The following is a 15,066-nucleotide window of genomic DNA, read 5'->3' as shown; positions in this document are numbered from 1 at the left end:
ACAGCTGTTTAACATCTTGCCAAAGAACTTAAGAGATCTGCAAGGTGTAGATGTAGAAGCGCTCAAAAAGCACCTGGACAAATTTCTATCTGAAATCCCAGATGAGTTCACATCATGACAAGAGGCAAAAAGGAGAGTAGCTTCGTCTATCTAACTTCACTGAAAAATAGTATTGAAAGGAGACTAAAAAACACTGAAAGGCGGTGTCCAGCATGGCCTCAGCTTCTGGCTGAAAGCGTTAAAAGAAATAAAAGTAAAGAATAAAAGAATACACACACACACACAAGAAACAAGTTAAAAACAAGGGTCGTTACATATTCCTTTATTGGAGCAAACTTGATTTCCAGTAGTCATTATATTTACATTACTGATAGGTTTACTCCACTGGTCTATTGATCAACTGAGGCAAATTGAACAAACCCAGTACTTTCGTCAGAGACATTTCTGGTTACAACAAGTTTGTTATAACCAGAAATGGCTCCGACGAAAGTGGTATAAATTTTCTTAGGTCGTTCAATTTGCCTCAGTTGATCAATAAACCAATTGAGTAAACTTATCAGTAATGTACCCATAATGACTACTGGAAACAGCTGTAAGCCAGATTTCCTCCAATAAAGGCATAATATCTAATATACGTCATTTTTAACTTGTTTCTTATATATATATATGAATATGTATGCATGTATGTATGTATGTATGCATGTATGTATGTATGTATGTATGTATGTGTGCATGTATGTAGGTATCTATCTATCTGTCTGTATATCTATCTATATAAAATACACGCATTTATATATATATATATATGTGTGTGTGTGTGTGTGTGTGTATGTGTGCATGTATGCACGGATGGATGCATGTACATCATGTATAGTAGAAAGAAAAAACAGAATGAACAGGCAAACAATCGGTGTCAGTTTAGAGTATGAAATTAATATATCTAAGCATAATATATACACGCACAAACACACAAGCGCGCGTGCATGCATACATACATACATACATACATACATACATACATGCATACGTATATATATATATATATATATATATATATATATATATATATATATATATATATATATATATATATATGTATATATATATATATGTATATATATATATATATATATATATATATATATATATATATATATATATATATATATATATATATATATACACAGACATACATACATGTACACACGCGCAAACATATATGTTTATGTATGTATGTATGTATCTATCTATCTATTTACCTATCTATCTGTCTACCTATCTATATATTACTGATTGCGCTTCTTCATATGTAATATTGGGCATATTCATTGTCAATGACCATATTGATTATAGCTGATTAAGATCTCAGAAATTATTTAATTATATCAATATATCAATCCCTTTATTGATTATAGATGATTAAAATCTTAGAAATTATATATTTATATCAATGAATAAATCTCGCTATCTTTCTGAAGTTGGTTTCTCTCATCCAGTTTTATCGAATAATCATTATTATAGATCTCATGGCTTTGAGCAGATTTCTTTGGTAAAGTTGAATGAGCATTTGGATTAGGGTAGGATTAAATGCATTCTTGACTACATGAATAATTATATTTCTTTGCTACATAAGCCGTCACTTTCTTTCAATTCTTTGATTTGAAAATCTAATCTGAATATTTTAATACAGAAAGTGACATTATACGTATGTATACATTAAAGGTGGACAGCTTGTAGGATTGTTAGAACACTGTACAACATGCTTAGCAGCATTTCTTTAGTCTTTATGTTCTGAGTTCAAATACCACTGAGGCTGACTTTGTTTTTCATCTTTTCGGGATTGATAGAATAAGTACCAGTCAAACACTGGGATAGATGTGATCGACTTACCCCTAAAAACCGAAACTGCTGGCCTTGTGTCAAAATTTAAAATCAGTATTTTTAGGCGACGTGCTGGAAGAATCGTTAGCACGCCAGGCAAAATGTTTAGCGGCATCTCATTCGTCTTTACGTTCTGAGTTCAAATTCCGCCGAGGTAGACTCTGCCTTTCATTTTCCGGGGTTCCTAAAATGAGTACCAGCTGATAACTTGGGTCGATATAATCGATTAGCTTTTTCTCTCAAAATTGCTGGCCTTGTGCCAAAATTTGAAACCATTATTATCAACGCGTTGAGCTGGCAGAATCTTTAGCATACCGGAGAAAATACTTAGCAGCATTTTGTCCGGCTTTATGTTCTGAGCTCAAATGTCACCGAGGTCGACATTGCCTTGTATCCTTTCGAATTCGATAAAATAAGTACTAGTCGAACACTGGGGTTGATGTAATCGACTAACTCTCTCCTCCAAGTATATCAGGCTTTTTATCTGATGACAGAATATATAGTGTTTGCGAGTGGAAAAAGTTTCATCAACAGCCAGTGATTGTCTCAAACCGAGGACGGGTAACCACCTTGAAACCATGGTTTGTAGGTATCACGTACGGCTGGAGATGGGAGCGATGACCTCCCTTGCAAACATTATACAGACATAGACTGTGTGTCGATAGCTAGCTGGAAAAGATGTTTTCCTGGTGCTTAAACAACAGTAACATCGTCCTATATAGGACCGCCACATTCTGTTGGCAAATAAACTTTACTAAGAAAATATTATTGAAAATATATATACACATAAAAGGCAGTAAACTTGTAAGATTGTTAGAAACCTGAAGAAATGCTTAGCGGCATTTCTTCCGGTTTTAGACTCTGAATTCAAATTTCGCTAAAGTTGTTTCCCTTCATCCTTTTGGGCTCGATAAAATGAGAACCTCCCGCAAAATTTCAGGCTTTGTGCCTTTGGTAGTAAGAATAATAAGATGGGCATGAGTATTTGTGTGTGTGTGTGTGTATGTGTGTGTGCGTGTGAGTGTGTGAATGCGCATGTGTATGTGGCTCATCAGTGAAGAATTCGGTCTGTTAATTTCGAGGTCCTGTGTTTGGTCTTACTGTACGACATCTTAGGTTAGTATCTTTTCTCATTGCCTTGTATCGATCAAAGTCATTTTTCGAGTGAAATTGAGTAGACGGAAACTAAGAAGAAGCCCGTCCAATGGGTTTTATCGGTAATTCAAGTGTGCAGCCATGTCACATTTGTAACATGCTGATGTCATCTAACAATTAATAGTACATGAATCAGTGTGTATGTCAGCCATTTACAACGGTGATTCAATGATATCATTCAATCAATCTTATTATTCTGCTTGTCATTGCGTTACTTAGCCCGTCGGTAACGCTTTCGTATGATTAGAGAAAAAGAAGGAGAGAGAAGCGTCCATGACATGAGGTAGAGGGAATGTAATTGTAATGCTTTCACGTGTTTAGTTGAAGGGAAAGAGAGCAGAAAAAAAAGAGCGGGAAAAAGAGGATAAGGCAAAGAGTGAGACAGAAAGGAGAAAGAAAAAGAGGAGAGAAAAGCGTCCATGACGTGAAACAGGGGGAACGTAATATTACGTGGCTAAAAAAGTTACTTGAAGGTAGAGGAGGAGAGTTAAAAATATAATTTTAGCAGAGGGGTGATGTTCTGATGGTTAGGTTAAAGATAAACTGAGAGAGAGAGAGAGAGAGAGAGAGAGAGAGAGAGAGAGAGAGAGAGAGAGAGATGATGGTGGTGGTGATAGTGTTGTGGGTGGTGGTGGTAGTGATGGAGGTGGTGGTGATGGTGATTGGATAGTGGAAAGTGTATTTTTAAAAAATTGAACTAAGTTTTTTATCACCTATCACTTAACACATGCGCAGAAGTGCAATTCCGTGAAATATTCACGGGTCCCGCTAGCCACTCTCTCTCTCTCTCTCTCCCTCTCTCTTCCTCTCTCTTCCTCTCTCTCCCTCTCTATTCCTCTCTCTCCCTCTCTCTTCCTCTCTCCCCCTCCCTCCCCTCCCTCCCTCTCTCTCCCTCTCTCTCCCTCTCTCTTCCTCTCTCTCTCCCTCTCTCTCCCTATCTATCTATCTATCTATCTATCTATCTATCTATCTATCTATCTATCTATCTATCTATCTATCTATCTATCTATCTATCCATCCATCCATCTATCTATCTATCTATCTATCTATCTATCTATCTATCTATCTATCTATCTATCTATCTATCTATCTATCTACGTACATGTGTATATATGTATACATAATATATACATACGTACGTACATACATACATATATATTTATGTATACACGTGCGTGTACACATATGCATAGAGTTTGTGTATGAATACATTTATAGCCTGAACGATTACCCCATGTAATTAACCGAAATCGTATAGTAGGTGATAAATTGCAAGATTGCAATATATTGTCAACAGAAAGGTGTTGTGTTTATATTTCACATGATACACGTAGGCATTATATAATAAAACAAATATAATTTCTTTTTACATAAATATGTTTTGTGCACACAAGGCTACGTTCGTTATTACTATTATTTCATATATCATATGACATATCCATCTCTCGGATTTTACAGTTTCCTTTACTATTCTCTAACTCAAAAGTTAGTCAAACTCAAAGTTTATATACAACGATATAAACTCAAATATTATATCGTAGTATAATGGTTTGTATACTACGATTTACGTAATTGTTTCTGATTTAGACCGGCAAATTAGAGAATGGGGGTAGTCAATATCATCGATCCGTTATACTTGACTGGCACTGTGACTTAGACGGGAGTTGAACCCTTTACACTCTATTTCATCTGGGTTGATGAAATAAAGCATCAACGAAATACTGATATCGACAGTTTCGACTAACTCCGTCCCTAAAAGTGATGGCCTTGTGCTTTAATCAAAAACTGTTGCTTATAAGATGCCAGTAACCAAGGCTATGAAAATTAATTGGAATGATATTCATTTTTTGCTTCTATAGGGACAAAGCTTGAAATTTATTGGGGAGGTGGGATAATCAAATACATCGATCACAGTGCTCAGCTGGTACTTATTTTAACGACTCCGCAAGGATGAAAGACAAATTCGATCTCGGCGGAATTTGATCCCAGAAGAAATACCGCTGACGATTTTTGTCCGGTACACTAAGGATTCTGCCAGGCCACATCCATTAATAGTGAAAACAATAAAATAGCATCCATTTGCGCTTGATTTTTATCAACAATGAAGATTTACATATTTTGGAATTTTAAATTTGAAAGTATTTCATTCATTGTAAAGTCAAGAATAACATGAATAAATTTTTAGCTCGGTTTTCTGCGAACAGGTACTAATTACTGTCATTTTAAATCATCGTAAATGCTCAATTTTGTTACACACACACACACACACACACACACACACACACACACACACAATATTATCGTATTGTTAATTAACAAGCGATATTAGAGTAAAAAGAGAAAACTCAATACCTCTATAGAAAGAATGTCTTTAGGCAAAATATAAACGTTCAACGCCCATTGATGACTGACGATTTCTTTCAAAGCTGCAACAGCAACTCCTCAGACCGGTTGCTATTGTTTACTGAAATATATTCTTGTTAGAATAGTGCTAGTTCCACTTCCGTATTTTTTAAAGCACATTTTTTAAAGAAAGAAAATTACATTTTCTTAAAGATAGAGAGTGGTATTTAAATATCTTTATTGCAGAATTGTTTTGCTTTCCGTGCAAATTGTACAATAAACGATAAATGCTTTCCTCGATGTTACGTACATACTCATACCCATACAGTCGGTCACTCACTCGTGCACGCATAGAATACCTACTCTCATATTGTTAACACTTCTCATATATGAGTAGGTAATCTGAGAAAATTTCAGCTTTGCCTAGTAAGAGAGGTTCAAGCGACGACTAACCAAGACTGGGCCTTGGTCAAATTATTAGGTTATTAGCTCGTGTAACGATACACATACTCTCACAAATAGCCTCATGCACACATTCGCTTACTTTCTCACATACTCATGCTAATGACTGGGCACATCGACTTCTTGGGACATCGAATCACAGGTGCTGGTGCTACCCACCTGCCAGAAAAAGTGAAAGCTACCTTATCCTTACCACGCCCCACCACAAGCAAGGCTCTACACTAATTTCTGGGCATGGTAAATTTTTACCATCGCTTCATCCCCTCTGCAGCAAGATTGATAAGACCCCTATACCAAGGCATTGTCAAAAGATCGTTCAAAAAGACAGGTGGAGTGAGATGGCGCAATGACCTCAGCCTTCAACTCCACAAAACAAGCCCTAGCTAAAGCAACCATTTTGTCTCATCCTTATAAGTCAGCTTGGACTGCACTTACAACCGGTGCCTCCGATACAGCCATTGGGGGCACTTTGAAACAACGCATCAATGGTCAGTGGTGACCACTTGCTTTCTTCAGTCGTCGAATTTGGCTTCCAGTTAAGCGGACTTCTTCGAAGCAGGAGTTGATTGGCAGCTGCCTTCCTCATGTGTTTAATTAAATAAATCTTTCACCAACACATTCTGGGTCTCCGTTAATATTTTTTGTGTATACTTAACTAAATCTGTAGCTCTATCATATATTGTGAAACTTGAGAGCATGAACACAGACAACACGATGGTAGTAGTAAAGATCAAACTAGTGCATATATTAATGGGTGCAGTTGATGCTATTTAGGTACAGTGGAGATGAACATACACCATAAAAAAACAACAAAAACCCTTAAAGCAATACCTCAGTACTCGCTTGAAACTTTCCAATCATGCTTTCACTTTCATAAGTACCTGCTGAAATTCTGAAAACTACCAGATTAGAGAAAATATATATACTAAAACATTTTACCTCATGGTACTTCAGCAAAGACACTTCTTTCATATCTGTACACCACAACTGTAACAACATCTCCCTTCTTATGTAACTTCATGTGCTACTAAATTTTGCAAATTGCCGATAGTAGCAATACATACAGTTAAATTTAGAAAACAATGTTAAAACAAACATTTTCTATCATAGGGAATTGGGGTGGATTCTTAATTCGAAAGCTTTTGTCAGTATTTCAGAATGAAAAACGAGAAGCAAAAGCATTTATCATCCATTAAACTTGGCAAAAGGAGCTCTAGGGAACACACTTGTTCACGTCAAAGGACAACAGCAAGAACTCAAATAATAACAGCAACAACAAGACAACAACAAAAATGACGATCTAATAATAATAATAATAATAATAATAATAATAATAATAATAATAATAATAATAATAATGATAATAATAATGATAATAATAATAATAATAATAATGTCGACTTTAAACAATCAGTTAAAAAGCTATTGCATTCGAGAGAAGCGGTAATCTCAAAACCATGCTTTTGAAACCATTTCGCAAAACTACTGTAGAACAATATGCGGTAACAACATAAAAGTTGATCAGTTACCCACAAAAGAAACATTAGAAACATTATGGAAAAACATTTTCTAAAAACAAAGTCAAGTATAACGAAAGCAACAGCTAGCTAGAAGGACGTAACAACAGAAATGGGGAAAGAGGAGAAACTATCTCTCTAAAACATTACAATATTTGATTTGAAGCATGGCTTAAATAGCTTTGGGAAGTAGAAATGTTTTAGCGTAAACTTTTTATATTTTCTTTTTTTGTCATACAGTATTGCAAGACAATAACTATCTGCAGTATCCTCCCAAACAACTTAAAAAGGAAAAAAACTTCCTATAATTAAAAAAGGATCGAGCCTAGAACCACATGTTTGCGATTTACCTGAATTCTAAAGTTCTTCATCTGGCTTTTGAAATTAAAGTGTTAGGTTTCAATGGTTAAGATTCATATTCAGAATAATTGTAAAGCTACTTTAAGATTGAAGGAAAATAGCATTCAGTCTTGAAGAGATCTGAAATTCGCCTGGAGTAAGAAGGCATGTCACTGAAGATGGCAAATGGTAAGGAAAGGACTTTGACAAACATAACTGATTGATTAACTGAATGATTAGTCAAACAGTCAATTAGTTAATTGGTTAACGAATAATAGAAAAGTGAAATAGAATCAATTCATGTATTTACTATTAGAATAATGATCTTCCCAATATATAACAAAAATATCCAATTATTCAAATAAATATTGGTTTCAACAAGTCCAGAGAGCGGGGGTAAGTCGATTACAACGACTCCAGTGCCCCACTGGTGCTTATTTTATCGAACCCGAAAGCATGAACGGCAAAGCCGACCTCGGTGGAATTCGAACTCCGAACGGAAAGACGGATGACATGCTGCTAAGCATTTTGCTCGATTCTGCGCGCTTGCCGCCTACATTCAATTAAAAAATTAGTTTCAAGTATTTGACACAAGGCCAGCAACTTCGGGGGCGAGGATAAGTCGATTACATCGATCCCAGTGCTTGACTGTTCCTTACCTTATCCACCTACAAAGGATGAGAGGCGAACTCGCCCTCGGCGAAATTTGAATTCAGAACGTAAAGACGGACAAAATGCCGTTAAGCATTTTGCCCGGCCTGCAAACGATACTGACAAGGCGTCGCCTTCATTCAATTCAATATTAATTTCTAACACTGGGACACATTTTGGAGAAAGTTAGAGTGGATTACTTGTAATTTTATTTTATCGGACTTCGAAGGAAAAAAAAGCAAAGTTGACTTCGATGGGATTTGAATTTAGATCACGAGAGAAAAATGCAAAAATATACGTAGCTAGATACTGCAAACAGTGTCCTATACTTTAACTATTCTCTCAATGTCCTTTACAATATAAGACAACATAAAGGATGGTATATTGGAGAAATTCGCTGAGGGTCAAACAAAATTCTTTATGATTTTAATTGCGTTCCTTTCCTCAGTGCACATCTTGCCAAGGTCAACTTCACCTTTTATCTGTTCGGGGATAGTAAAACAAAGTACCAGTCACATACTAGGGTACATTCCCTGCTCAAACAAAAACTTGTAGAAGTGAATTTGACCAAAACCAAATTATCAGGTTAGTAAAATTGGTAGAGCAAATAGTTCAAGTTGTGCTCGAGTCAACGTTTTCCTTTCTTCTTCCCGAATTGATGGTTCGACTATACTTCTTCAACTCAAATTATTGGCTTGTTCCTGTTAATAAATATTATAGTTACTATTCAGAGCAGTGAATGACAGAATCGGTTGTGCCCCAAACGAAAGCATTTTGCAGTATTAATATGTGACCATAAGTGATTCTCTGTCTTTCTCTCTCTCTCAGAAATTCGATATGCACCCACAATGTAATTCAGATAATGGAAAAATTTTTGAGATCGGAAAGCGTGCTTAAAGCATGTGGTAGAAGTCTATTTGATCTGCTGAATGCATTTGAACTAATGATGACACTTTTTTCTCTAGTCTCGTGACAAAGAATGAAACGCGGCTGTACCTTTAAGATCAGGAAACAAAAACAGAGCCTCTGGAATTGTTTCAGACATCTTCAAAGCCTTAGAAGTTCAAAAGCCAGCGATTGGCACAGAAAGCCATGGCGACTGATTTTTGAATGATACGAGCATCATTGTTCTTGATTTTCGGAAATGTGGTTGGACTGTGAACAGCAACCGGTGCATTGAGAGACTCAAAAACTCATGGATCTGAAACTATCAGCATTTACTATAACAATGCATGACTAGGTCTATCTTTGGAAAGGAAGGCAACCAGCATTATGCACTGGTTAGTGGTCCTTCATTCACTGGTTCTGATGTCCTCCCATCTCCAATCTGTTTGGACTACGGAAGGCGAGTTCACGGTGACAACAATTTCACGAGACAGACGAGGTGAAGTGTCTGTGAGGAAGTGGTCACAACAGTGTACACCTGAATAATTTTCAATGAGGATCCGAGAGTTGGCTCCAACGATTGTGCATATGCATTGCTTGTAATGGAAACTATGTTGAGTAATATCTTTGTATAAAGGCAGAGTTACTCCAGCAACATAAAATTTGAACGACGTACGTCAGTTAATAAAAATGTTCTGCTGACTTATGTATTCCTTTCGCTATAGCTTTTTTGGATACATGCATACATACATACATACATACATACATTCACACATATATGTGAGTGTATGTGTGTGTGTGTATGTGTGTGTGCGTGTGTGTGTGTGTGTGTGTGTGTGTGTGTGTGTGTGTGTGTGTGTGTTGAGTAAAAGAGCAAATGCGAAAGGCAAAATTCAAATGATCTAAGAATCAGAGTACCGAAAGCTTGAAAGATCGAGTACCTAGAACACCGAATTTTAAAGTATTTTGAGGGAAAATATGAAAATTGGCCTTTAAAATCATTTTATCCATGGTTTTAAAGGGTGTTTATATGTAAAACTTATTTTAACATATATCTTATTATAAAGGCGGCGAAATGCTTAGCGGTATTTCGTCTGTCTTTATGTTCTGAGTTAAAATTCCGCCGAGGTCGATTTTTCCTTTTATCCTATCGGGATCGATAAATTACGTATCAGTTTGCGTACTGGAGTCGATCTTATTGACTGCACCTTTCCCCAAAAATCTCGAGCTTTGTGCCTAGAGTATAAAAGAATATGTATCTTTTTATGCTGTGTCAGAATATCCACTTCATAAAAATAATTTTAAAAACGGTAGTTTTTAGATGGAGTTTGAGAATCATAACATGAGTACTCTTTTTTTTACTGTGCCATTCTATAAAACTATTTCAGGGAAGAATAAAAGGGAAAATGCTCTTCGGAACATTTATATACGGTTTAAAACGGGTTTCTTTGGGAAACATATAACATTTACCTTTTTTTATTATGTAATATAAAAATAACAACGGCATGTGAGATATAGTGAGCATATTTACTAACAAAATGACAAAAAAAGCATGTTGGAGGGATACGATATCAAAGACATTAGCTAAAACTTAAATAGTTTATCGAATTCTCCCTTCTTTAAATTCTCTCATTATTAAACATTTCTCTTATTTTCTTTCAATACAGAACAAACTTATCAAACCATTAACAAGTTGATTATTGATAGACTGGTGTACTTGCTTATCTCCCTTCTCTGTAACTTTTTCTCTTCATATTAACAACATAAAATGTTCGGTCTTTCAATCGTTTGATTTCTTTATGTTTGTATTGAAAGAAGAGAAGCGAAACTATCCAATAATGAGAGAATTTAAAAAATGGAAGTATTAATAAATAAACTATTTCAGTTTTTGCTTATGTCTTCAATATCGTATTCTTATAATATACTTCTATAAATATATATTTTTTGTGATATTCATACTATATCTCGCTTGCCTTCGATATTCTGACGTAGCACAATAAAGTAAATATGTTATAATAAAAATCCTTTCAAAACTGCAAATAAATGTTTTTTGAGGCCGCTTACCACTTTATTTTCCGCTACAATATTTCAAAATTCTCTATCCTGAGCGTTCAGTCTTTCAACCTTTCCCCGTTCTGATTTTAAAGTATTTGAATCCAACCTTCCCAAGTTCGGTTTACTCGTAGCACCCACACTACAGTACACTACAAGAAATGTTCTTATTATTATACAAGGTGGTATCAAAAGGTTCCCGGACTAGTTCTGTTTAATAAAAATAATTTATTTACCTAAGTTTTAACATAATCTTCTTCGAAATAGTCACCCTGCGCAGCAATACACCGGTCCCAGCATTCCTGCCACTTTTGGAATCCGGCCTGGAAGTCATTTTCCGTAAGCGAGTCGAGGACATTCTGCGGTTTGCTCTTGATCTCGACAACAGTGTTTAAAACGACGACCTTTGAGCAGCATTTTCATCTTGTGGAAGAGATGGAAGTTCGCAAGTGCTAAATCTGGCGAATTGGGCGAATGTGGAAGTGATGCCATGTTGTTTGTGGCGAGAAACTCAAGAATGAGGAGAGCTCAATGATAGAGTGCGTTGGCGTCTGAATACTCCAATGCTCCGCGCTCCACAGATCCGGTCGCTATCGCTGAATCTCCTCCCCCAAACGCTTCAAAACGTTGCAGTAGAACTCTCGATTGACGGTTTGGCCCTGGGGGACGAATTCTCGATGTACAATACTGCAAATGTCGAAAAAATAAACAATGAACATGCTCTTGATTGAGCTGAAGCTCAGACATGCCTTCTTCGGCCGTGGAGATGAAGTCTTCTTCCGTTGTGACGAATGCTAATTTGTCCCTGGGACTTACTTACTCGCAGACTCACCTCTCGTCACCGGTGATTATCTTCGACATGAAGGATAGGTCGTCAATGGTACGCTGACATAGATTTTGACAGAACTTCGACGTGATGTTCTTTCTGCTCAGTGGTCAGCTGACGGGGTCCAAACTTGGCAATTTAGGATGGTCTGCATGAATAAGCCAGCTGGAGGAGATGTTCTCCTGGGGCTAAAAGCAACAGTAACATCCACCCTTAGGGGTCAGCCACATTTAAATGGCAAATATACTTCACTTTATCGTGCAGTTACTGTTAATACCGCGTTCAGAGATTTAACATTGCTTGTTTTCACTTTTTCGATATCAGTGAATAACTTCACTGGAAAAAGACTTATATTTTGCCAAGAGATTGTCTTTCTCATCGAAGGTCGGCGATTATCGTACGCTGAAGAAGGGAAATAACCCTGAAACTCGGGTCCGTACGTATCGCAGATCAAGATGGGAGGGATAACTTCCCTTGGCAAAAATAGACAGGACACAGATGTGTGTCGATAAGCCAGCTGGAGGAGATGTTCTCCTGGGGCTAAAAGCAACAGTAACATCCACCCTTAGGGGTCAGCCACATTTAAATGGCAAATATACTTCACTATATATATATATATATATATATATATATGCGTGTATGAGAGGATAAAGATATTTTACTCGTTTACTCTGTTACCAAGTGGGTTAGTGGTTTGATTTATATTTCATTTTGGAATCGAACCTGATTTGCAAACTTGGTATAAAGGTTCGAGCATTCTTGTCATCCACTCCACTTTAAACGGAAACTTATACAGATACAGAGCAAGGTACATACTTGCATCATTATTTTTTCGATTCCTTCAGTTTCGGTCAGACCAATCCCAAAATGTTTACGTGCAGTCTTCCTTATTTGCTAATGCAAATTGTTTCTGCATTGTTAAATGTAATCAATAAATATGTATCATATTTTCCCAATTAACACCCATGGATCAGGCTTGTAATAACATGAAATTAAAATCGATTTTCTTCCGCATCAGCGACTATTAAATATGTTTCATTTTCCATCATCCCTCCTTGTATATATTACAACAAAGTCTTTTCATGTAAATTTGTTGTTAAATATGATATATTTCATGATATTGGTGTAGAAAAAAAGAAAAAATGATACAAAATTACCGTTGAAAATAGCGACAACGAGAGTTTAAACTGTGTGACTTTTTCTAAAATATTCACAAAATCAACTTATCCTGTATTTACATTTCGTAGCCAACTTTAATGATATAAAAATATTCCAAAGCATTCCGATGCCTGTTATGTCTCGGTTCATTTAATCTTTTTTGTAATTAGAATAATGTTGGAATAATGCAAGGATATGCTATGTAAATGTGATCGAAGTTTTCATCGAAAGGTGAAACATAAAATGTACACTTATATAATTATGGCTTTGTTGTTACAATTGTACATAAGCTGGGTAAAGTCCAAATTTCTCTTCTTTACATCCGGCAGACGGTGGTTCTAGTTGTGACTTAATGAATGCAACAAGTTTATGAAAAAACATTCATGCCCCGGAATTTTATCTTTTATCTTTTACATGTTTCAGTCATTGGACTGCAGCCATAAAGGGTTTATGCCTTCAAGGATTTAGTCGAAAACAAATCGAACTCAGTACTTATTTTTTTAAAGTCTGGTACTTATACTACCGCCATCTTTTACCGAACTACTAAGGTTCTTGGATATAAACAAACTAGTACCAGTTGTCAAGAGTTTTTATGCCTCAAGTCAGAAGTACAACAGCGAAGTGCGCATGCACTTTGTAACCGTTCAACTAACTATAACAATACAGTACTTTCACATATCTCACACCTTCACCCTTTCATCTTCTATTTTCCATTAGAGAATAATTGTGTGCCGTCAAAAAAACATTGCTTTTTACTTCATGTTTCTGTGAATAATTGTTGATCACCTACAAGCGTTATAATTCTTTACGCGAACCGTTTTCTTTTTTGAATATTTTTCAATGTGTCATGTCAATGTAGTTGAGAATAGTTTTTAAAACTTTCTATGCACAACAGCGAATAATTACCCAAATTTTCTCTGACCACCTGTCCATTATCATCACAGTGTTACTCCATATTAAAAGAAAACAAATCAAAACACTTTCACCATTAAAACAATATGTCGATGCATCTCTAGTAATTTACAGAATTACGGCTTTCGGAATTCACCGAAAGAGTAATGAACCAACAAGGAAGCCTTGTAGTCGCTCGACCAGCTAGAAATAGAACTTAAATCTTTCCCAAATCACACCATTCTGTCTTCAGGAAGGATACTGTAGATCTAACTGCCCCCAAAACGATGAGGTGGCTACGGCTGCAAAACCTTAAATCAAAGAACTAATCCATCAAGGCCGACTGGGGGCTATACAACAATATAGATACTTTAATGCATATGCATCCAGTATTAAAAGGCTAAAAACCATATCTACCGAGGAAACATAAAAATATAGAATTGTTTATAGAATAGATAGCTCAGGGAAACCATCTACAGTTCATTTAGTATGTAACTCTTAGGTTAAGAGATCGCACCATGCTTAATGTCTTTTGCCATATCCTTTGTAAATGAAGTTAAAGTGACTTGACTAAACTTTATGTTTGTGTGAAAGTATCATCATATGAAATGCCTAGTTACTGTATTATATTAATCACTGTATTATTGCCAAATACATTACAACTAAGCAATAAATATAACTAATTATATAACCAATATTTGTATTCGCCATTGTTAATCATGGCATTACATTTTGGTTTGCTTAAGTGTTATCTTACGAATAGTTTCATTGTTATATCGTTGATAAATGCATATAAATATTTATGAAGGTTCCATTTGTAAGCTGCTAGAAGGGATGAATGTTAGCTTTGCTAAGACATCAGTTTACTCAACATATCAGCCATTGTTAAGCCAACAGATTAGAATT

This window comes from Octopus bimaculoides, chromosome 1, assembly GCF_046866305.1.
Source record: "Octopus bimaculoides isolate indiv1 chromosome 1, ASM4686630v1, whole genome shotgun sequence".
Classification (NCBI taxonomy): Eukaryota; Metazoa; Mollusca; class Cephalopoda; order Octopoda; family Octopodidae; genus Octopus; species Octopus bimaculoides.
Note: the sequence above shows the minus strand (reverse complement) of the source record.